We start from the raw sequence: 22,381 nt of genomic DNA, 5'->3' as shown, positions 1-22,381 counted from the left end.
AAAGGAATTGTTTTACCTGGGGCTGAACGGGACAGAGTTTAAAATGAAAAGAGACCTTTGGAACGTCTGTGCAAACATGGCAGTCAGAAAAGCCCACAGCAAAAACAGGCCATTTCTTGTGGAAAGAAAGGAAGATTCATGATGTAGCAAGAACCATCTAAAAGGGTGTGCAAAGAATATCTTGCTAGGTTTCTGACTGTAACAGTGTTAGTGGTGACAAGAGACTAAAAACAACCCAATTTTTTCATCAATAAGGCCATGGTTAAGTAAATTGCAACATATGGATGCAGTGGAATCCTATGTGACTTACAACCTTCAGTTTTTATCTGCATGTCCCAGTTTGGAAGGACCTCAATGATTTTATAAGTCATATTTTTCAGTCTTATTTCAAATGTGTACCTGTTGCAGGCTCGATGCTGCAGGAAGCACACGCTATGATGATAAGGATACTGTCTTTTTCCACGGCTGTCCTGAATCCCTGTGTTCAAGATGGCACCTACACAGGAAGTACATCTTTAATGAGTGAATTTATTTCACATACAACAAATTCTTAATAAAAATTGGTCAGGGGTTGTACTTGCTAGAGAAACTCAGTCTTATAAAAATGACAGAACAGATACTAGTAGACCCGCGGTCACAACCAGCCAGAGAAAGTTGCTTTCAAAACCTGCTGCTGAAATATTCAGGGCATGGGTTCAGGGAACTTCCTACTCAAGAAGCTCTTTCCTGGAAAAGAGCTCTATTAAAAGACTACCTAGTCAGCACCACAGCTGACACCCCGTTTCCTCTCTCTGTCCATGCCTGAGACCTTATTTTAGATGTCAGGCCTCACTGACTTCTCGTTTCCCATCCATTTGTCACTGCTCCAACGTTCTTCCCCCGTGACAAGGACTGACCAGGACAGTTACACCACCGGCCTCCTGCCCTTCCTGCCAGCTTTGCAGCAGAGAGATTACAGTGTGTTCCCATGTGGGACGCTCTCAGGGGCTCACATGTTATTGCTCCATGTTTCTTTGAGGGGGGAGGGCACTTGTTTCTTTATTTTTAGGTAAAGTGTAGGCTCACCGTAACCCCACCACTGTGTGCATTCTTTCCTCACACAATCTTCAAAATGAAGACTGAGTTACTGAGTTTCTGCCTCAGGGCCTTTGCATCAGGGCGTATGGGCAATACATATGTTAAGCTCATGTGGTAGAAAGCTCTGGGAAACTTGAAAATTTAAGGTTATCAGACTCCCTCAAAATTCTACAGAAAAAAAATGGGCTTATGTAGCTACTGAGCAGCAAGCACAAGCTACTTTCATGGAAAAGAACAATGACTCCAAGGGGCCAGACAAGTCATAGAGCTTCATTCCTAGGCCTTGAACCCACGGAGTTTGCCAGCTTCAATTTTGAAATACTTAAGACTGGTGACGCCTTTCTTTTCTCCCCTTTGGAATGGGTATGAGCTGGGCAAGCATGCACAGGTCACTGTCAATTCGGGCAGAGGGAAAGGAGAAGCTGCAGCCCTCGGTGGCTTTCACAGGCCTTTCATGTTGGAGCAGGGAACCAGAAGCTCAGGTAACCAGGCAGGAAGGCTGGCATGCAGGGAGGCAGGCACGGGCTGGTGGGGGCTGGGATGTAGGCAGGCAACTGAGCCTCTCGGCTCCCCATGAATCTCCACACTCTTTCTCTGGCCTCTCTCTGGCATTCTCAGGCTTGTGTCATCTTGTGTTCTCACCTCAGCATGGTCCTCCTCACTGTGCTGCAGCCAATGCCTCAAAAGGAGGAATCCTTTCCAGGCCCAGGTGTGAGCATTTACACAGGCACATACCCTTATTATTGGGCCCAGGTATCCATAATCATAGGCCATGCCCCATGCCCATGCCTCTTGGCCTGGCATACATGCTGCAACCCAGGAGGTGTGCAGGACCACAGGTGGTGGCCATAGAGGCTGCCGGTGGGAGGGCATTAAAAAGCTGATTTTTCATTTACCCTACACTATGTCTATACCTGCTACCCTATCCTATCCTACCCTATCATTCACAGAGCAGATAGTTTGTTGTCTATTTTCATAGACAAAGGAGAATGTTGTCCTAGAATAGATCAGATTTAAATTATTTAAATTATTTAGATGATTTAAATTATTTAGTTCATCATTTGAACTGATGAGATTTAGGTGAGAATATGGATTTTGAGTTGACATTGCAGTGGAATTATGTTTGGGGGCTGTTGGGGTGGGCTGAGTGTATTTTACATGTGGACAGCATGTAACTTTGGGCATCAGAGGCCAGTGTGTGAGAGGTAGAATGTGGTCCTCCTTGGACATCCAGATTCTAATCCCCAGAACCTTACCATATATGGGAAAATGGACTTTGAAGATGTGATTAAGGATCTTGATATAGGGAGTTATTCTGAATTATGGAGATAGCCCCAATGTAATCACATGTGTCCTTAAAAGGCAAGAGAGGCTTAGAGTCCTGAGCAGGGAAAGAGGAGACATTGGAAGCAGAGGCCATTTGAAGGATGAATGTCAGGATAGTGGAAAGGGTTACAAATTAAAAATGCAGGCAGCTTCCAGAAGTTGGAAAATATAAAGTAAAAGATTCTCTCTCAATTAGTTTCCTGGACCCAATTGCAACACGAGTGCGTGAGGGAAGACTTCCCATGCTAACAAGGGATTCTCAGACACACTGAGGGGGTAGACAGTGTCCACAGGTCAAGGGTCCAGACTCCCAGGATTACCCACTGCTTCAGAGGTCAGTCTCAAACTCACCCAGGTTCTGGCCGATCAGCTACGGACCGGGCTTCCCATGATGCCTTCGTCAGACGTAGGTGACTGTTGCAAATCCAGATAATTATCTATACTTCTGACTGATGGGATATAAAGCAAAGTTTCCCAAGACACCCTCCTCAAGTTCTATTAATTTGCTAGAATGACTTACAGAACTCAGGAGACCTGTTTACTTACTAAATCACTAATTTACTACAAAAAACACTAAGGGAAAGAAATCGACAGAAGAGGTGCGTGGCAAGGTCTGGGGAAAACCATGGTGCTGCCAAGGGTTGGCCAAAGGGGCCATTCTTACCAAGACTTGCATTTGCAGACACCCAGAATCCCTCTGAAGCTCCCTCCTCTTGGGTTTTTATGGTGGCTTCACTACATACTCCTGACTGATTAACTAATTAACTAACTGGTTTAATTTAAAGTTACCCCATTAACATAACAAGAGACACATTTATCACGTTTATGACTCACAACACTTAAGGAAATTCCAAGGCTGGGGGTGCTGTGAGCCAGAAACTATGGATGAAAACCAAATCTGTATGAGAAATACATTTTGGACATTGGAATGACCAAAATATATTTCCAAAAGTCACGACATTACACTCCTCTAGAACCGGAAGAAAAACAATCCTGTCAACACCTTGATTTCAGTCCAGTGAAATCTATTTTCAGTCACCTGACCTTCTAACTGTAAGATAATAAATGTGTGTTGTTTCAAGCCACTAATTTTATGGTAATTTATTACAGTGGCAATAGGAAACTAATAAAATGCTATAGTCCCCCCCACATCCATCTCCGGGGAATTCACACTGGAATTCCAGAATCAGTCTCACTGAGTTTCATGAATTAAATCAAAGGTTTATACATTGATCTTCAGGTCCTCACCCCTTTAGGCTCTCAGAGCAACCCTCTTGAACTACAACAGGTGTTCTGGGTGCCAGCCGTCTCTGTGCTGTAAGTCAGTTGTGAATGAGGCTACCTGAGGAGATAGGGGAAGGAGTAAAACCAGAGCTGAGAAGGAACCTGGAGGCATCTCTTAGGGTGAAACCCTGGTGTAATAAGAAAGGGCTATGACAACACCTTCTATTAATGAACTACCAGTTAGTGAGAACAATAAAATTACAGAGGGAGAAAGTTACTAAGACCGATGAATGGTAAGAAAGGAACCCAGCAAAGACCTGGAAACTTTGGCTCAGCTTTTGGGAATTAGAATATAATTATACTTGAGAAATATTTGTTTCCTTATCATTCTATTTTCTGTGAGTATTTTTAGATTTATTTTAGGAAAAAAATATAAATGATATGCAGGGACTAAGTGTATAAGTATATTATGACCAACAACGTGGTAATATCCTCATATATAAAAAGTAGATAGAAAGCAATAAGAAACACCAAGGGCCTCAAAAGTGAAATAAACACAAATTAAATTTTATAAATTTTTGTACAAAAGAATCCAGTTGACCAATATAGTGAAGTATTATTCATTTTCTTTTTCTATCAGAGAAATACAAGTTGAAATTGGATTGATTACAATCCTGTGCACCCCTAAAATAAAGGAGAAAGGTGCCTGAGGGCTGATGGTATTAAATAATTTAGTTAGGGTCACACAGCCTGTAGTTGCTCGCCACAATTATGGAGCAGTCTGAAATTATGCATCAGTAACTTTTAAATAAATACAAGTGCCGTTTAACCCATTAGCTTTAATTTTAACAATTTTTTTTGTACAGACAATATAAACTGTAGAAAAGACTACACAAAAGTACTTGTTAAAGAGACAAATGTTTAGCCTCTACAGTTAGGTAATTTGGGTAATAGTTAAGTAATTTGGGTAATAGCTAAGTAATTTGTATAATATGTAATCAATAAAAAGTTGTTCAGTCCTTAAAATGCTAATGAAGAGTTTTTAATAACATGAAAAAATACTTCTATTACAAATGTAGGAAAAATTGTACTTATTTTAACTATTATGCCAATTTATATAAAATGCATATTTAAAGATGTGTTTGTGGCTATCAATATATAATGTTCGACCTATTTTGTGAGAAAATGATAAAGGAATTAAAATGTTGAGAGGGAAAGGAAATTTTCAGTGTGAGCCTCAGTCAATTTAACTCTTGAGTCAGACTTTTTTCCACTACTGAAAATTGTTTCAGTCTATGACAAAGAGTGAGAATCGACTCAAACTTAACAATGGTGCCCGGAACTATACATCAGGGCAGGAGGGATTTGTTTTGTTTTCATTGTAAGGTGTGAAATATTTCAAATGGGACCATGGGCCAGCTCTTGAATTTTATTCACTTTAACATTGTGCAGTATTTATTCCTCACTTTTAAAATAAATTGAAATCTTCGGTATACCATAACATTTTTCACTCGTTGTTGTATTTCAGATACTTATCTGTGTTGATAGCTATATCTTTATTTCATTTTTATTAGCTCTAAGAATTTTTAAATAAAAATTAAAATTGTTTTTTATTAAAGGGACATTGCAATATAGTACCATGTAAGTTTCAGGTGTGTATCATTGTTAATCAAAATTTGTATATATTAAAGTTCAATTTCATTTCATTTAAGTGCTGTATAATAATCCATTTGTATTACAATTTATTTATTCAGTCTACTGATGAAGATTATTGCTTCTTAATTTCATTCATATTCCTCTGGCAAATATATAAGGTTTTCTATTTTAGTATCCAGAGATAGAAATGTTGGATTATAAGGTATAAATATCAACTTACTTGATGGCACACTATTCTTTTACAGATAACAGTGAGATATACTAGTTACAGTCATCAAAAAGTCATGATTACTATAATTTATGTAGCATGCTTCTCCTTCTGCTGGTCATCTTTTTCTGCTTCTCTGCTCTCTAAGAGCTACCTCATCACCTTGTCAAGGGACCAGCAGAGCTGACTAGTATTTTGACCCCCGAAGAAGTGGGCTTTCTCAGGGAGAAAACATGGCAGACCATCCCAAGTGAAGTATCTACCATTGATTTAATTTCTAGGGCTGCAAGAGTGTATTTGCTGTTCACAGGGGGCTACCAAGGACCACGTTTTTAGGGTGCAGTGGGAGAAGGGCAGTTCTCAGAGGACACAGCTATAGTTCCGAGGGCTTTCCTCCCCAAATGGCTACAGATCCCTTCTGTCTCCATCTTACTGAAAATTATCCAGCTTTCTTTTTTGTGAATTTTACAGAGGTACAAATATAGTAACCCTGCATTTAGAGGTTCCCCCCTCTTGGTTAAGTTGTAAGGATTTTGCATATGTTCTGGGGATCATAAATTGAGGAAATGATCATTGAGTTGCAGATCTCCAGAGGAGAGAGAAAAAAACAAAGTTCAAGTGGAGTAAGAGTAATACATCTGACCTAAAAACCTTTTTCCCAAGCCTAAGCAATTTTAGACAGATGGCCTTTCTGGGGTGATATATAACTTGAAAGACTTTATCTCGGAATGGAGAAAAATAGGAAATTGTTGACATGTGGCCTTTTCTAAGCCTAGTGGCCTATGTTCTGGTTCCAGCAGGGCCATGTAACCATTATGGTACTTGTCACTTGCACTGCCAGCACATCAGGAACAGAAACCTCATTTGTTGAGTATATTTCAAAATCTAACTTTCCCACCGAATTTCTCCTTCAAAAAAGTATAAGCATATATATTATAAATAAGCATATATATTATAAATAAGCATATATTTATTTAAGTGTATATATACACATTTAGTGTATATTTACATAACACATGCACACCACATATGTATATATACACATATATGCATATTGTATACACATACAGGTGTACATGTATATTGTATATGTATATATGCATGTGCACATATATGCATACACAGTACTTGTATATATCATGTGTGTATGTATAATACACTCATATATGTGTATAATATATACACACACACAGAGCATATTTTCAATGCAGAAATTCATAACCTCAGTCTAGTCTAGGTATATCATAGCCCAGCTGTGTGACTTTAGGTAAATTAATTTTAATTTCTCTCTCTGTAAAAAGAGAGATAATAATATATTATTTCCAAAATTTCATGCAGCTTGAACATCCTAAGAACATATTTACTGGTCAACATATTTACAAGAACATATTTCAGTCCAATAGTCACAGCTCTATTATCTAATGAGGGAGAAGGAGCAAAGGAACAGACAACACACGTTAAGTGTCCATTTCTTGCCAATTATTGCCAAAATCCCTTTATAGTCTCATCTCATTTGTTCAATTAATCACCATATCAGGTACAGTACTGTCTTCATTTAATAAATCGGGAAACTGAGGCACACAGCGTTGACAAGGGTGGAAGAAGCCGCTCAAGCCTGTGGTGAGAAAACTGAGCCAGTTCATGAACTACTCGGCTGCAGGCCCAGTTTGCAGTGTTTTTCATGTGCTGCTCTCTCATATAAACATGGTAAAAACATGATACACATGTTGATCTCCCTTTTAAAGCTGAATTAAGTTAGACTTTTGATGGTAACATCACTTTCCCAGGGAGAGGTAATGAAGCTTACCTGTCTTTCCATTATCTATTGGAAAGAGAGGGGAGCAAGGAAAAAATATCCCTCTCTTTGTAACATTATGTCTAACAAACAGCAGGGTTAAACAAAGGAAGAATTCCTGAGGATAAAAATCCTAGTTCTAATTCTTCAGAACTCTGTTTGTGCTTGGGCCAATTATCTCGTCTTGCTGAGCAGGTATAGAGCGGCACTCAGTAAGTGGAAATGATTTCTTCACAAATAAGTCTATGAATTACTTTATGACGTCATTTTGGTTTTGGTCATTCATAGCAGGTACCCTGTAATTTCCAAGTTCTAAGCCATGGAGGGTTTTGCTAGTTCATTTCGAGGTGTTTCAGTTTGTTGTCTCCAGTGGCTTGAGGTTTTTTCTCTCTCTCTCTTTCTCTCCCTCCCTACCCAGCACCCCCCATCCCGGCCCCCCTGCCACACACACATAAACACACACATTTCCAACTGGCTGATTTATTTTTAATTAGAGAAAGTGAGAGTGAGTCTTATGCCAGTTGTTTGCAGTGCTGTTGACAAGCCCTGTTTTCGGTGCTCTCCTTCTGGCTTGACTTTCTTCTGCTCGTAAAAAAAATAATTAACTCATTTATATTTGTATCAGTTTGCTTTTGTTGTATAACAAATGACCCCAAAATCTAGTGACTTAAAGCAATAACCATTTTTTGCCTATGACTCTATGAGCTGGACTCAGCTGGGAGGTCTCATCTCTGCTTCACTAGTGTGACTGGGCTCATGATCACATTCTCAGTCTGCTGGTGGCTGATGACCTCACTCGCATATGCGGCAGGTGACTCACCATAGACACAGGGTACAGTGTTTCCAAGAGCAGCACCGACAGGGAAGACCACAAGGTACAAGCCTTCGCAAGCCTCTTCATCCCTCACATTTGATAGTGCTCCGTTGGCCAAAAACAGTCATGTCTTTTGTGTTGGGTAAGAGATTTGATGAAGAGATCTCTTAGTTTATCTTTCTGATTCATTAAGAAAAATAAAATTACCAATTTTCAAGTATTCTTTCAATGCATACAATTATTTTCACTTGCTCACAAAGTAACTCTGATTAATTGCACAGAGGAAAAGTCCGAGGAGATAGAATGGAAAAGAAACTAAAAGAAGTTTTCATCAAACCTCTTACCCAATTCAAAAAAGTTATCTTGGCAAATGCCTTACAGGGATTTTCAAAGCCTTGAATACCTAAGGAGGAGGTAAAACAATACCTGTTGTTTTAGAGGTAACACAATGCCAGTTTGTTCGTGCATTCAATTTGCCACAAGAGAACAAATATTTACTGAGTACTTACTATACATCAGGACTCTTCTAGGCATTGTGTATAAGAAATAAGACAAAATTGCTGCCCCCCAAATTAACATTATAATGGTGGAGAGAGAATTAAAATAAATATATATATATAATAAATAAATATATATAAGGAAAAACAAAGCATTGCAAGAAAAGAGAGCATAACAAGGGGACTTGGATAAGCTGGTCATTGGAGGAGGTGACAATGAGCAATAATGTCACCTGAAGTGAAAGATCCTGGTCGAACTAGAGAGAACATTCCAGACTGAAGGAACAGAAAATGCTGAGGACTCAAAAAAAAGAACAAATTTGCATTGTTCCAATAATACAGATGAAGCTGTGTACCAAATAGAGTGGGAGAGATTTACTAGATACATCAAAGACAAACTTCCTATAAATTCCTATAACTTCTGCCTAATGAACTCACTACTTGTTAATCTTTACTTTCGTTAAATAAATAATTGGTCAAATTAGCAGAGGCTAGAATACATTATTCCAAGGCAAGTAAGCTGAAAGGATTTTAATCCCATGTCAAACCCCACAAATCAGGAAAGGGACAACCTCACACCCACGAGTCCTGGATATTGAACCTGAGGAATATTTCTCAAGCATAGCAAGCAAGTTCTCCAATCCCTGTCTAACACCCACCCTCTACAAATTGACCCCAATGTGCTATCCCAGGAGCCATTTTCTCTATGTAAATTCTACCCTCAGCAGTTTATAAGACCAAATACTTCAATAACTTTTTAACAAAAATATTCCAAAATCTTCTGTCCTTTCCTCTTTAGCTGCTGTTTTTCACATTTAACTATAAAAACTGCACCTGAACTCATTTCTTTGACAGCACATGGACAGTTGAGTATCGCTGAAAAGAAAGATAGAACCATATAATTCAATAAGTTCCTGGCAAGAAAATATAGAAAATTCAAATAGAAAAATTTCAATAAAGGTAATAATATTTATCGAACTCTGAGCAGTGTTTTGAGAATTTGCACTTAGACTCTGCCCGGTGCAACTGACTCTGGAGGTCCTGCCATGAAGAAGTCAATGGAATGAACTCCCCAAACTTCCTCTCCTCCCAAGTCCCACTGATGCTTGCAATGACTAAACTTGCCAGAGGGTGAAAAGAGGTGGCATATAGGTCAGCCTCTGGAGGGTTAGAAGTAGCTTGTAAGGAACAGATTTAAATGACCAACCACAGTAGTATATTGGAACAACTGACAGATATAAAACAATGATCACAAAGCCCAAATGGATCTTGAAAATACCTCTATCTCTAAATTCTCCATTTGCTTTAGAACTCCACATCCTACCCTTGGTCCCATTTTACTTCTAGCCAATGACTGATCTATCACCTGGTTTCTTTTTTCCTTCCTTTTTTTCTTGAGGTAACATTGACTTGTACATCATATAATTTGACACCTGTATATGCCTCAACCTAATCATTACCCAAAAAGTAGCTAAAAAGTCCTTAAAGAACATAGAAACCATCAGCACACTTTCAAGTTTCCCTGTCACAAATTTACAAAAGCCATCTAAGTCCCCCTCTGCAGCTCTTCTGTTTTATAGATGAGCAGTTTCTCTTTATTCAAGCACTCCCTCTCAGAACTGTATACCATCTACTCCTTTCTTCTTAGAAAACCTTATACTAGCAAAGATCTGCTATCTCCCTGCATAAAATCTCCTGCCAGATCCTTTCCCATCAGCATTTGAATATACTCTAATACAGACCATCTTTTAAGAAACTTACCCCAACCCCACTTACCCTTCCAGGAAGGATCCATTATCACCTTCCCTTTCACAACCAAGCTTTTCAAAAGTGCTGTGCAAATTTTGCATGTACTTAAGTAATGGACACTAAGTCATATCCTTTAAATGAACCAACCATTCTGGGAAGGGAACAGCGTGAGTGAAAAGTATCATCCTCTACATCTCCTGCTGCCATGGATACAGCATCTCAGGGACAAAGGTGACTTATGTGGATGGAACATTTGTGGTTTATTAAAGATATGAAAGCCCCTTTCTTTTTCCTTCTTGAGACAGTAATGGAAAACTGAGGTTTCCACAACTTTCCACTATGACACTTATCATTGAAAGTAACTCAATAATCTACACTTTCTGTCCTGTAGTTCAATTTCTGTTCTCCTGCCCATAGGGGCAACTTCAGAATTCCTGTCATTTTGGGATGACAATTTAGTTGTGACTGAAGATATAAATTCTATGTGCCTAACACCTTACATTTCACTATGGCGATCTCAGTGGTTTTTTTCTAGAAATATTTCTATCACAAAATATTGGGGGTTGTCCGGGAGGGGTTTACTCCCCACTTACATGTCATCCTGACCTACTCCTTCCCCTTGTCCCAACCCAGGTTCACAAACTCACTTTTTAAGAACTAATTCAATACTCACCTAACTGAAGTATTCTTCCAGATCTTCCAGAATTAGTTGCTAGTTCTCCAAGGCTCATTACAGTTGATGCTGTTCCACCAGTTATTATATCATATTGGTGATTACCCTTGGAAAGCCAATAGTTACATAGCCCTTTTTTTCATCTTATGGAAGAAGACCAAGGCTAAACAGTGACATGCTCAAGATCATACAGCAAGTTTTAGAACTGGAATTAAGTTAGATGACTTTAGTCTCACCAGCCAGTGTTTCTTCTCCTACATCAAACAGCCACCTTCATTTGACCCACCTCAATAGTAGTAAAAGTGTTCACATTTAGAATGTATTCCTCACACTCATAAATTAAATTTAATAGCTTATATAAAATTAAAAAAAGTAGTCAAGAAAATGACCTAGGCACCATAAATCTGGTCACATCTCAACTGCCAAAGGCGGAGGAGGCAGGAGAGACGAGATTGGGGAGAGAACATAGATATTATTAAGGTTCAATTTTTAAAGGGCAGTGCTTGACTTCAAAAAATCTTGAGGCTCCTTTCTCAGTGCCTTGAGATCTGCCATCATTTAAACTATTTGTGTCTAAGAATCTTCAATCTTATTAAAATATTTGGCTATATTCAAGTCACATGACATTAGCTCATGATAAATATTTCTGCTCCCCAGCCCTGATTTATGAGAACCAGCTAGTAAATAGTCTCTGATTCAAACAGTGATCAACCATTATTCACAAAGCAAAACGAGCCTGCGCTGTCACATCATAAATTTAATGTAACCTCATCTTTCTTTATTTTTTTACCCAGAGTTTTATTCGAATTTCCATCTTTGCTGCTCTCACCACAGACTCCAAAGGATGTGCACAAGAGATATTTCCTGCCAAACTGTATCTTTGGAAATCAGTGACAATGACTCAGGAAAAAGCAGCAACTGACTTGTTAATATCAGTACACATTGGAAATGGTCTTCAGGGAATGGCATGAGGTTTGCCATTAATCCCATGCCTTGAATCAATTTAACCTAGCCATTAAAAGGCAAAACTCAGTAGTCCTGGAAAAGAAGGAATTTGAGTGCAGAGGATGTGATATGGGCCGTGTGTATTTGGCAGATCAATGGTGATTTGTAAGGCTTTCTAACTGTATGACAGTAAATCCAGGAAGTGAATCATTTCTCTGGGAGAAGGCTGTTTAGAGAGCCATATAGTAAATTCCTCCCACTGCCATGGATTTCCAGTCACTAAAGTCATCAGATCGCCCTGAAGACCCTTCCAACTAATGTGCTGCTATTGGAAAGGGTCTCCAGTGACTCACAACAAACCGCATCTGATCAGCCCAGTCAGTTCCCTTCCCACCATCCCTGCTCACCTTCTGTGTAGTCACTGTCACTCCAGCTTCCATGATGCTGTCTCTGTCTGCCTGAAAACTTGTAACCCCTCCTCCTGTTCTTCCTAGAGCAGGTCCTAATCATCTTTCAAAACTCATCTCCATTTCTATCCTTCATGGAAAAATGTCCCTACATATATCCCACCTGGTGTCCTTTATGGTAACTCTTCTCAAACTTTAATATGTAAATAAACCATGTGAGAGCTTGTTGATACACACGTTCCCCTTCAGCAGGGCTATGGTGGGGGGTCAGCCATTCCAGCAAACTCCCAGGCGATACTGATGCTGGTAATCTATGGACCATACTTTAGAGATGCAGACTTAGCTAGGGAGGCCTCTGCTGAGCTTCCACAGCACCATGTGCATTGAACCTTCCTAGAAATTTTTGCAATTATTCAATTACACTTTTATCACTACCAGTCAACAGGATCCCTTGAGACCTAAGTATCTTTCAATTGTAAGTAGCAAGAATACAACTGAAGGGGAAAAGAAAGGGAAAAAGAAGAGGAATGTTTTGGCTCATCCAAAATCAAGCTTCAGACATAGCTAGATCCAGGCATTCAAAGCATGTTATGAGGACACCTTTCTTCTCTCTTTCGGCTGTGCTTCATTCTGTGCAGGCTTCTTTACCAAGAAATGACATAGTGAGAGCAGCAACCTTAAGAATAAGAAATATACTCATTTCCAGGCTAGTGAAGAAGATAAGTCAAACAATTACAGATCAAAGCTATAAGCCCAATTACAGAAACAGCTGGAACCCTAAGGTATCTACTGAGAAGGAACACACTCAAACTGGGGAATTCAGAAAAGGTGGTTGTGAGAGGGTTGGTAAGAAACTTTCAAAAGAGATGATATAACTGGTCCAACCACTATGGAGAGCTGTGTGGAGATTTCTGGACCTACTAAACGTAGAGCTTCCACAGGATCCAGCAATTCCACTCCTAGGTATTTACCCAAAGGACACAGAAACATCAATTCCAAAGAACACCTGCACCCCTATGTTTATAGCAGCACTGTTTACAATAGCTAAGCTTTGGAAACAGCCCAAATGCCCAAAAACAGATGACTGGATCAAGAAGATGTGGTACATATACACCATGGAATATTACTCAGCATTCAAAAAAGATAAACACATGCAATTTGCAGCAACATGGATGGCGCTGGAAGGGGTCATGCTCAGCAAAATAAGCCAGAAAGAAAAAGAAAAATACCGGATGGTCTCACTCATAGCAGGAATCTAGAAAACTTAAATAAGGGACCAGGAAAATGAATAACTATAAGAAAGTGACAATCAAAATCAACAAAAACTATGAACCAGAGACACTTTTTGGGGGTTAGGGGGCGGGAGGGGAGGGATTGGGGTCAGAATGGGGGGGTTGCAATTGTATGGGGAATATAAAAATAAAATTCATTAATTAAAAAAAAAAAGAGATGATATCAGACTTGGAGCTTGAAGGATGACTAGCAGTTTCCTAGAAAGGAGCATTCAAGCAGAACTCCTTAGCAATATTATTATTATATATAATAATGTATATAAAAATTGGCAAAGACAATAGGTATCTATGTAACTAAACTCTGCAATGCCAAATATCAGGATGAGTGTCAATATCTAGATGATCTGAGTTAAGATCGTGAAATCCTAATGCCTATAATTTAAATGTCATCTAATTTTATAGATGAGAAAATTAATGGAGACCTCAAAGTGTGAGATAATTAAATATGTATTGACTCTTCTGAACACAATAATTCCTGTTATATTCCCACCTACCTAGGTGCATGGAATAATGCTAATACAACCACAGTCTCATAGATCACCAAAATAACTGTTCCAAGAGAGCAAAGTTTCCTCCTAATCAAGCTTTAGAAAAGCAAAGGTTTCTAAGAAAAATATTCACACTCATTTTGAAAAGCTAAAAAACAGCAATAGAAAAAAAAGTGATAAAACTCATCCTGTGAATATCCCACAGTCTGTGGGCAGTCACAGTGCTTAGGAAACTAAAATGGTTGCAAAGACAAATAAGAGGTGGTCTCTGCCCTGCAACAGCAATCGTTATTGAGAGAAATGGCTTTCCAAGAGATTAAAATTTCCCAAAATTAGGGCTTTAAAACAGAGAATGATAGGAGTGAAAGTGGCATTACACCATAAGTCCATACAATTTAATTCAAACACACAGAACAATTCAAACACACATGTATACGCGTGTACATATGTATGAGGCAGCCAAACTCAGTGGTTATGCTTATTCAGCCCAAGTCCTGGCTTTCTGGATGCAAAGCCCTGTCCCATCAAGTGCCAATTGTATAACAGGTGACAAATGTCTTCTGCCTTAATTCTTGCATCTAAAAAATGGGGATAAATATGTACATGCATTTTGTAATTGCTGTGAAGTTTAAATGAGATCATGCAAATAATGTGTTTGGAGAAGACCCTAGGACATAGTAAGTGCTTCTAAGTGTTTGCTTTCATAATGGTAGATGGTAGATGGTAGATGGTTCTTCCACCACAACATACTCCTAAGAACATACTCCTTTGAGGAAGCAGAAGGAGGGCTAATCAAATCTGTGCTTCCCCGAGCCTCTCTCGGCTCTGGCTATCTTAGGATAGCTTGAGGATGGCAGACCTCCCAGAGTGTGATCTTGTGGTATCCAAGGATACTTCATGCCTTTAAATGCAAACCCACAGGGATCCTTGTCCTTTGATTACACGCAATTTCCCCAAGGAAGGCTCACTTGAGAAACTTACTGCCCTCAGCACTAGCTCTAAAGCCAGGAGCAGCATGAGGACGACAAGGAAGAACATGGCCCAGCAGTCAGATGTTTATTTATTATTCTTGTTCCAGCGCAGCCGTGGCCACTCTCTGTGATCAGGAGCAAATCAGTTCTGAGCCTCATTTTCTTGTCCTATAAAATGAGGACAGTAGCAACTACAATTTCTCTCTCCCGAGGTGGCAGCCAGGATCAAATTCCTGTGAATGTGCTTTGAAAATAAAAGAAGGAAATTAGGGAAGGAGAAAGCAAGAGGAAAGAAGAGAAGAAAAGGAGGTGGGTGGGAGGAGGAGAGGAAAGAAAGACAATTGTCCAGGACAGGCTTATAAATGTTGATGGTGCGGTGCAGCCAGCAATCCTTGCCTGGAGATAAATTCCAAGCTCAATTATTGTGATGCAAAAAAGAGCAAAGAGGCTGAAAGAGTACAAGTGGGTGAAGCTGCAAATCCTCCTCTCAGGTGATTCCTTCAGTTAGAGGGACATTCACTGGTGTGACACTCAGCCCTCTGCCCACCTGCCTCCCCCACTCAGGGAGAATGGTGAGTTTGGACAGAGGACAGGGCATACGCAGCCCAGCCTTTTCTACTTTTTTCCTTGGGGAAGCCTGACTGGCTGCTGCCAGGGTCTGTGGGAGAGGCCCCTCCAGCCCAGGGCCTCAGGCTGTGAAAGTCAGCCTCAGCCTAGGGACACCCACAGGGCCTCGCAGACTGTCCTCTTACTCTGGCCTTCTCTCTTCCCTCCTGCTGGGTAAATTGCCCCCGGCAACATTCATCCTGCTGTGCTCTCCTGGCACCTGGGACATCTTCCTGCAGAGCTGCTCCTTGGAAGCAGCGCTTGGGGCGGGAGCCAGCCTCTGCCTGCTTTCTCTTGTTGGAGTATTGATGATGAAAATTAGTCAATGCCAGTGTTGATATTATTATTATCCTTGTCTTTGATAATTCAATAGCAATGAGAACTTCCATTAGAGCATAGACCCACTATAGCGCATATAGTAGCAAAAACAATGCTTTGCTTTAGAATATTACTTCACATTTATAAATCTTCCCCATTGTTAACTTCTCAAGATTCAAAATAGCCCTTTTAGGGGGTCAGAAAATAGTTATGCCCTTCACTTTATTTTTTCTTAAGATTTTCATTTATTTATTTGTTTGTTTGTTTGTTTGTTTGTTTATTTATTTATACAAGAGCCGGGGTACAGGCCAGAGGCCCAGGAGGGTGAAAGGATTCACCAGAGACAGAGCAGGGAGCAGAACAAGCAGACAGACTGAAATACACTGCTGAGGGGAGCAGCGGGCAAGTCAGGAGAGGTCTGCTGCGCCATGTGGTATGCTTTTCACTTTAGATGAGGAAATTGCGGTTCAGAGAAGTGAAATGATCTTTGAGAACTTCCCAGGTGAAGGAAAATAAACTGAACTAGAAGCCAGACCTTGAGACTCCGTTTTCAATGTTCATTCTCAAGTGACAAATTCATCCCATTATCTCCTCCCAGACTGAAGAGACCCTGCCCCACTCTACAGAATACAGAAATACCACCCAGCACTCAGACTATACAGTCTTAATCTGTCTCATTTTTGTAAGGATTATGGTGTGCATGCGTGTATGTGCATGTGTGTATATAGGAGCCTTATAAACTGAAATGCCCTTGACAAATATATGACAGTATTGTCCAGTTGTTCTTACTTCAGATGTCTCACACTTCTAAGACACAGCACAAGTCTACAACACTGGTGGAGTTTGGGTTAACAGACCCATTGTTTGTCGGCAGATTTCACATTTGTCAAGTATGAGAGAAACCAGATTTCATGGAGCAATTAAGCAATTGTGAGCCAGGGCAAAGAAGATGTTTTGCTAGAAGCAATAGGAGCCAGACACATCCAGCCCTGTGTAAATTATACATGTGTCTGCTCCAGAGATCATATCTCTACTCTTTGTCTGTTCAGCTTGACCCTAACCACTCCTCCCTCAGCCAACAGGCCTCACTTGTATCTTCTGCAGTTTTGGCCAATACGGCAATCCCTCGTGCCTTGTAAGGAGTCTGGTCAACTTGACCTGGCCCAGCAATTTATTGAGTTTTATTTAAAGGTAGATCACATATTTTCCTTAATAAGAAAGTCTAAAGAAAGCCTTCCACAAGAAGATTACACTCTGTTTTGTCTGGAAAACTATGATGGCAGGTACCAACCTTTAGGTTAGAACTGCAAATGGGGTGGGATGGTGGAAAGGACATGTTTTTTTTGAATCAGGGAAACCAAGTCTCTACCCTCAGTTCTACACTACAAACCTTGAGGTCAAAATATGTTGTATATGAGCTAATATTTTTTAAGATTTATTTATTTATTTATACAAGCACTGGGTACAGTCAGAGGCGTGGGAGGGTGAGAGAATTCACCAGAGCCAGAGCAGAGAGCAGAGCAGGCAGACTGACGAAGTACACTGCTGAGGGAAGCAGCAGGCGTGGCAGGAGAGGTCTGCGCACCATGTCGGAACCTTGCCCGGTGGCCGGGATCGAACTGGTGCTGCAGAGGCTGTGGGCAGCTTCGCAGCCCAGAGCTCAACAGCTGTGCCACCGGGGAGGCCCTACATGAGCTAATTTTTATGGAATGTTTCCAATATTCTAAGACCTATATTTACTCTTCTATCAAATTTTACAAGGTCTCCATTTAAATATGCATTCATTCATGACTTACTAAATAGCTACTGTGTGGTCACTACAATGTGGGACAGAAACACAGCACTGAGCCAGGAATGTACAATTCATTTGAGAAGACACTCACTGAACATGAAGTTACTGGCACAATGATTATCAGGAGGGGAAGTTCTGTGGGACCCCATCACGGCAGTACTGAGGCAGTTCAATAGTCAGGAAAGACCCAAGGGATGAGGAGCAGTTAGCTGGGCAAAGGGAAAGTGGGTGGGGAAGGAAAGATCATTCCAGGTGAAGGCCAAAGACAGTGTAACCATTATGCCCTCGGAAAGAATGCGTGACCTCTTTGAGGAGGTGCCCAGAAGCCCAGGATGGCTGAAGCAGGTGAGGAGGGAAGGTGGCTGGAAGCAGGGCTGGAAAGGTACAGGTAAAGCAGTGTTAAGCATATAGAGCATTTTGGATTTTATCTTCAGAGCCATAAAAAAAACTACAAAAAGATTGTAAATGCAGGGAGTGTGGATGGTTTATAAGGTTTGATTTGGGTTTCCCTTTCACTGCACATAGAGAGTGGTTTGGAAGCAGATGTAAGGAGACCAAAGTGAGGAGATGAACCAAGTGATGGAGACAGAGAGAGGTTGATGGATTTGAAAAGTGTTTTGTGCAGAAACAGCTGAACTTGATCTTAGGAGAAATGAGGAGGCTCTAGAGAAGGGTCCAAAATGTTGCCCAAGGATTAGACTTGATCATTTGGGTGACTGATGGCTCCATCCATTGAAGGATACGCTAGAGAAGTAACAGTGTTTTCAGGAAGGAGGAAGGCAGATTGTAGACATGAAGAAAGAAAACTGTAGTTCAATTATGTGTAATTACTCAGGAGCTTACAGTCAGTGAGTAGCAGGATTGAGGTTTAACCGGGTAGAATGTTAACGCCCAGGACTTTACCAGGATGCCCCAGTTCTACCAGCCTCCATGAACTCCCGTGTCCTCATCTGTAACACAAACATAATAGCACCAGCCTTGAGGCGGTTACTAATGTTATTTATTTGCATTATATTGTTTCTCGAGGAGGGGTTTTTGGACTCTCTGAAGCTGCTTTAATAAATTCCCAGTGGAATCACTTCCAAGCATCAGCGCAGAGAAAGATGTTCAAGAATAACAGAAAAATTACAGTTTGTGTGGAGATCTGAGGGCAGCATTTATTACATGCTTTCTTCTTTCACTGGTCACTCTGTGCAGTTTTAATATATTCTCTGTACGGTACCCATCACTTTCCCCTGCTGTGAGACGTGGAGAGGAAGCACTGTTCCCTGTGCTTCTGTGACCCGCCATGACTAGAGAAAAAGTCAGGCCCCACCAGCCCACCAGGGCCCTGGCACAATGACAGTGTTGTTTGTGGATATTTATGCACAAAAATGTTTGCATGAAACTGAACTTGGATATTGCTGTCCAAGTGTTCATGCCATTGGGCAAAAAAATTTGGAACAAGAAAGTTTAATTGACTAAGTCGTTCATTATTGTTTGAGAACATGTAGCATGACACAACCTAGAGTCAGCTCAGCAAAATGTTAAATAATATAAGCAGGGAATTCTCTCTAATTCCTCCCCACTATTGTCTAAGCCAGGCAGGTGCTCCCACCTGTGTCCTGTCCTCCTGGGAAGAGCTCCAGGAGGAAGTAGTTCCTCAGAATCAATTCCGGAGATGCCCCTGCAGTTGCTGATCACGCTGGATGGCCACTCTGAATTCTCATCACACTTCTCCCATCTTTGTGATCTCTAGTCCACAAAGGGCTGCTTGACTGCCCGTCACTTGGCCTCATTTCCTTTCTTACCTTCTGTCCCCTAGCTATAGTGTCTTAGCGCACCTGAACTCCACACCCAGCCCAGCTCTCTGTTCCTTCAGGTTCCAGAAGCTTCCCCTGCTTGTGTCTGCTCCACACTGACATCTACAGTCTTGTCTCATCCTGGCCCAGCATCCAGCCCTATTCCAACAAGGCATTATTGTTCATGGACCCAATATGGCCTTAAAGCATCTCACAGGTTACATCCCACCCCGTTCCCCAGGCTTCAAATGACAACTTCCACCTCTGGGTTATCTCCTCCAAGATCGTCCCTGACTGCACAGGTACCAGGCTCCATGTGCTCTCTTGAGCTCCCACCATTCCCTGGATCACTTACTCTGTGGGGCTGTCTACTGTACAGGTCTGTCAATTCTGATAGGCCATGCAAAGGCCCAAGGAGTCCTCTCCCCTCTGTATCCCCAAGAATGATTATAGTAACAGGCCTGTAGAGACACCTGATAGGACTTTTGTTGACTAAACCCCTCCATTCTGTTGAGCTCCAGAAGCCATTCGAACAGCAGAGTCTGTGTTATATCATATCATATAGCGTATCGTCTCATATCATATCATACCATATTGTAGTATCTTTTACTGAAGCAAGAGAAGTAAGCAAATATAATCGGTGAATGTTATGAATTGAGTTGCTTGTCCTTCACGGATTGTGCAGACTTTTAAATACTCATCTGTTTCATTTGCCCCAGAGGAGTCAGTCACGGGATGCTGAGTTGCCGCAGCCCCTTGTAGCAGAAGAGCTGAGTTTTCAGAACCCAATTTTTAGCTCTTCACACCCTCCCAAGGACAACCACTTTCAGAGTTAGAACAGGCAGAACACAAGTGATTCATATCTTCAAACCACACATCATACTTCAACTAATCAATGCTACAATGCTAATGGGTTAGGAATATTTATATATTAGGAGAAATAATAGTATAGATCAAAGGTCAAAAACTGGTGACTCATGGGAACCACCAAGCCAGTAGGAATCCCTACTTTCCAGGGATTATAGATCTCACTCTGGGATGGGAGGGAAGGAGCAGAGAGAGAGAAGGAAAAGCACACGCTTCTTGGAACGTGGTTGGTGGGGGCTTGGGGATGGATGTCCTGCAAACCATTAGATAAGCATAAGGATTCTTTCTACTCCAATGTCATTTTTAGCAGAGAGCTGCCCCCTGCACCTGGGACAGACTCTGGCTGATGTGTAGCTGTTCCATGTACCACAACCTTCCAAGGAATCTCAGAGCAGTCGAGACTAGACCCCCCAGGATAGCTCTGATCCTTGACCATTTCTCTGAATTTCTATTTCTACAATTCCCTCAAGCACCAGCCTGCAAAAAGACCTTGACTTTTTTTCTTTTTGCTATAGATATTTGATTAGTTTCATTTTTATTTAACATGAGACTTAAAATTTTACATGCAGAATATAGGCTTGTTGATCATAGACATAATGTCATACAGTTGATTCTAGAGCTTTTCTTTCTTGCATGACTGAAAGGCTAGACCTGTTGAACCATGTTAAAGAATGTCTGGGAGTCTCATGGAGACCACATTGGGTTGTAGGTGACAAGATCTTTCTCCATTATGTGTGTCCTGGGACAGTTTTGCTAATTCCCTGGAAGCTCAGATTCTTCGAGGACGTTAGGAGGATGACCATCATCTCCCTGTCTGCCTCATGAGGCCATGATGAAAGTCATATGAGACCACATTTAGCTTCACAAATATTATTACTACTCAGTTAAACACTCTGAGGTGCTACAATGCTAATGAATTAGAAATATTTATATATTAGGAGAAATATTATTATAGCTCAAAGGTCAAAATCTGTTGACTCATGAGATCCACCCAGACACTAGGTGTTTTATTTGGCCTACATGGTGTTTTATGTATTGCAACAGTCCTTAAAAATAAGGAAATTTGATATTTAGAAAGAAAAATACAGAATTCCAGTTTTCTCTTAAAAACTGGAGATCTAGCCAGCCTGGCCTACTTTCTCAAGGGGAACATCTGGCTGAAGCAGAATAGCACCTGCCCTTTTGGAAAAACCATGAGCTCTGCAATTCCCATCAGTCCCCACCTGTCACACAGGTACTTCTACCTTGCACACACCTATTTTACTTGCTTCAGTTATTGGTCTGAATCCAGTTGCCATTTTTTCTTGTAAACCCTGGTACAGCTGAGATAATTAGAGCAAGAAAATCCTAGATTCAAATTCTGGCTTTTGCATTAAATACCTACATAACCATAGACAAATAACTAACTCCTCTGACATTCTTAGTCTTCTTATTTTCACATGGCCATCGAATTATCTATTATGTATTGTGAGATTTAAGTACAGTATTTATACAAGGTGAGATACAGTCATAAAAAATCATATTATCTGAAATAGAATTCATGCATTGCAGCAAAAGAAAGGTATCGCTAATGCTAGAAATTTAGATTTTGGGGGAAAGACACTTGCAAAATAATTTCAATATAGATGACCTGAACTTTAGTGGAGACCTCATAACTGCTACTTGAACTTCAGTGATTTTTCAAAAAAAGATTTATTTTATATATTTATGCATACAGGAGCAGGGGTATAGGCCAGAGGTTCAGGTGAATCCTCTGGTGAGAGGATTCACCAGAGACAGAGTGGGGAGCAGAACAGGCGGATCAACTGAAATACACTGCTGAGGGGAGCAGCGGGCGAGAAGGGGAGGTCTGCTATGCCATGTGGGTCAGCTCCCTGGCCAAGGATGGAACTCAC

At 40.7% G+C, this 22,381-nt stretch overlaps 1 long non-coding RNA gene across 14 annotated transcripts in view; it reads right to left on the bottom strand.

The window, feature by feature from the left end:
• Positions 1 to 8,166: 8,166 nt before the first annotated feature.
• The window catches only part of LOC119237929 (uncharacterized), a 132,700-nt gene continuing 118,485 nt past the window's right edge, over positions 8,167 to 22,381 (bottom strand). For 12 of the 14 annotated variants that reach the window (XR_008550540.1, XR_008550530.1, XR_008550535.1 and 9 more), the window contains 2 exons: positions 18,682 to 18,788; positions 15,301 to 15,366 (listed from right to left, as the gene is read on the bottom strand). This is a non-coding gene — a long non-coding RNA (uncharacterized LOC119237929). Of the gene's footprint in view, positions 8,231 to 11,019; positions 11,126 to 15,300; positions 15,367 to 18,681; positions 18,789 to 22,381 lie in introns of those variants that run through there. The other 2 variants (XR_008550541.1, XR_008550539.1) reach the window with 2 other exon arrangements.

The sequence above is a fragment of the Talpa occidentalis genome, unplaced genomic scaffold, assembly GCF_014898055.3.
Source record: "Talpa occidentalis isolate TD23 unplaced genomic scaffold, MPIMG_talOcc4v2.1, whole genome shotgun sequence".
Taxonomy (NCBI): Eukaryota; Metazoa; Chordata; class Mammalia; order Eulipotyphla; family Talpidae; genus Talpa; species Talpa occidentalis.
The sequence above is the reverse complement of the archived record's forward strand: the minus strand, read 5'-3'. Positions and strand labels throughout refer to the sequence as shown.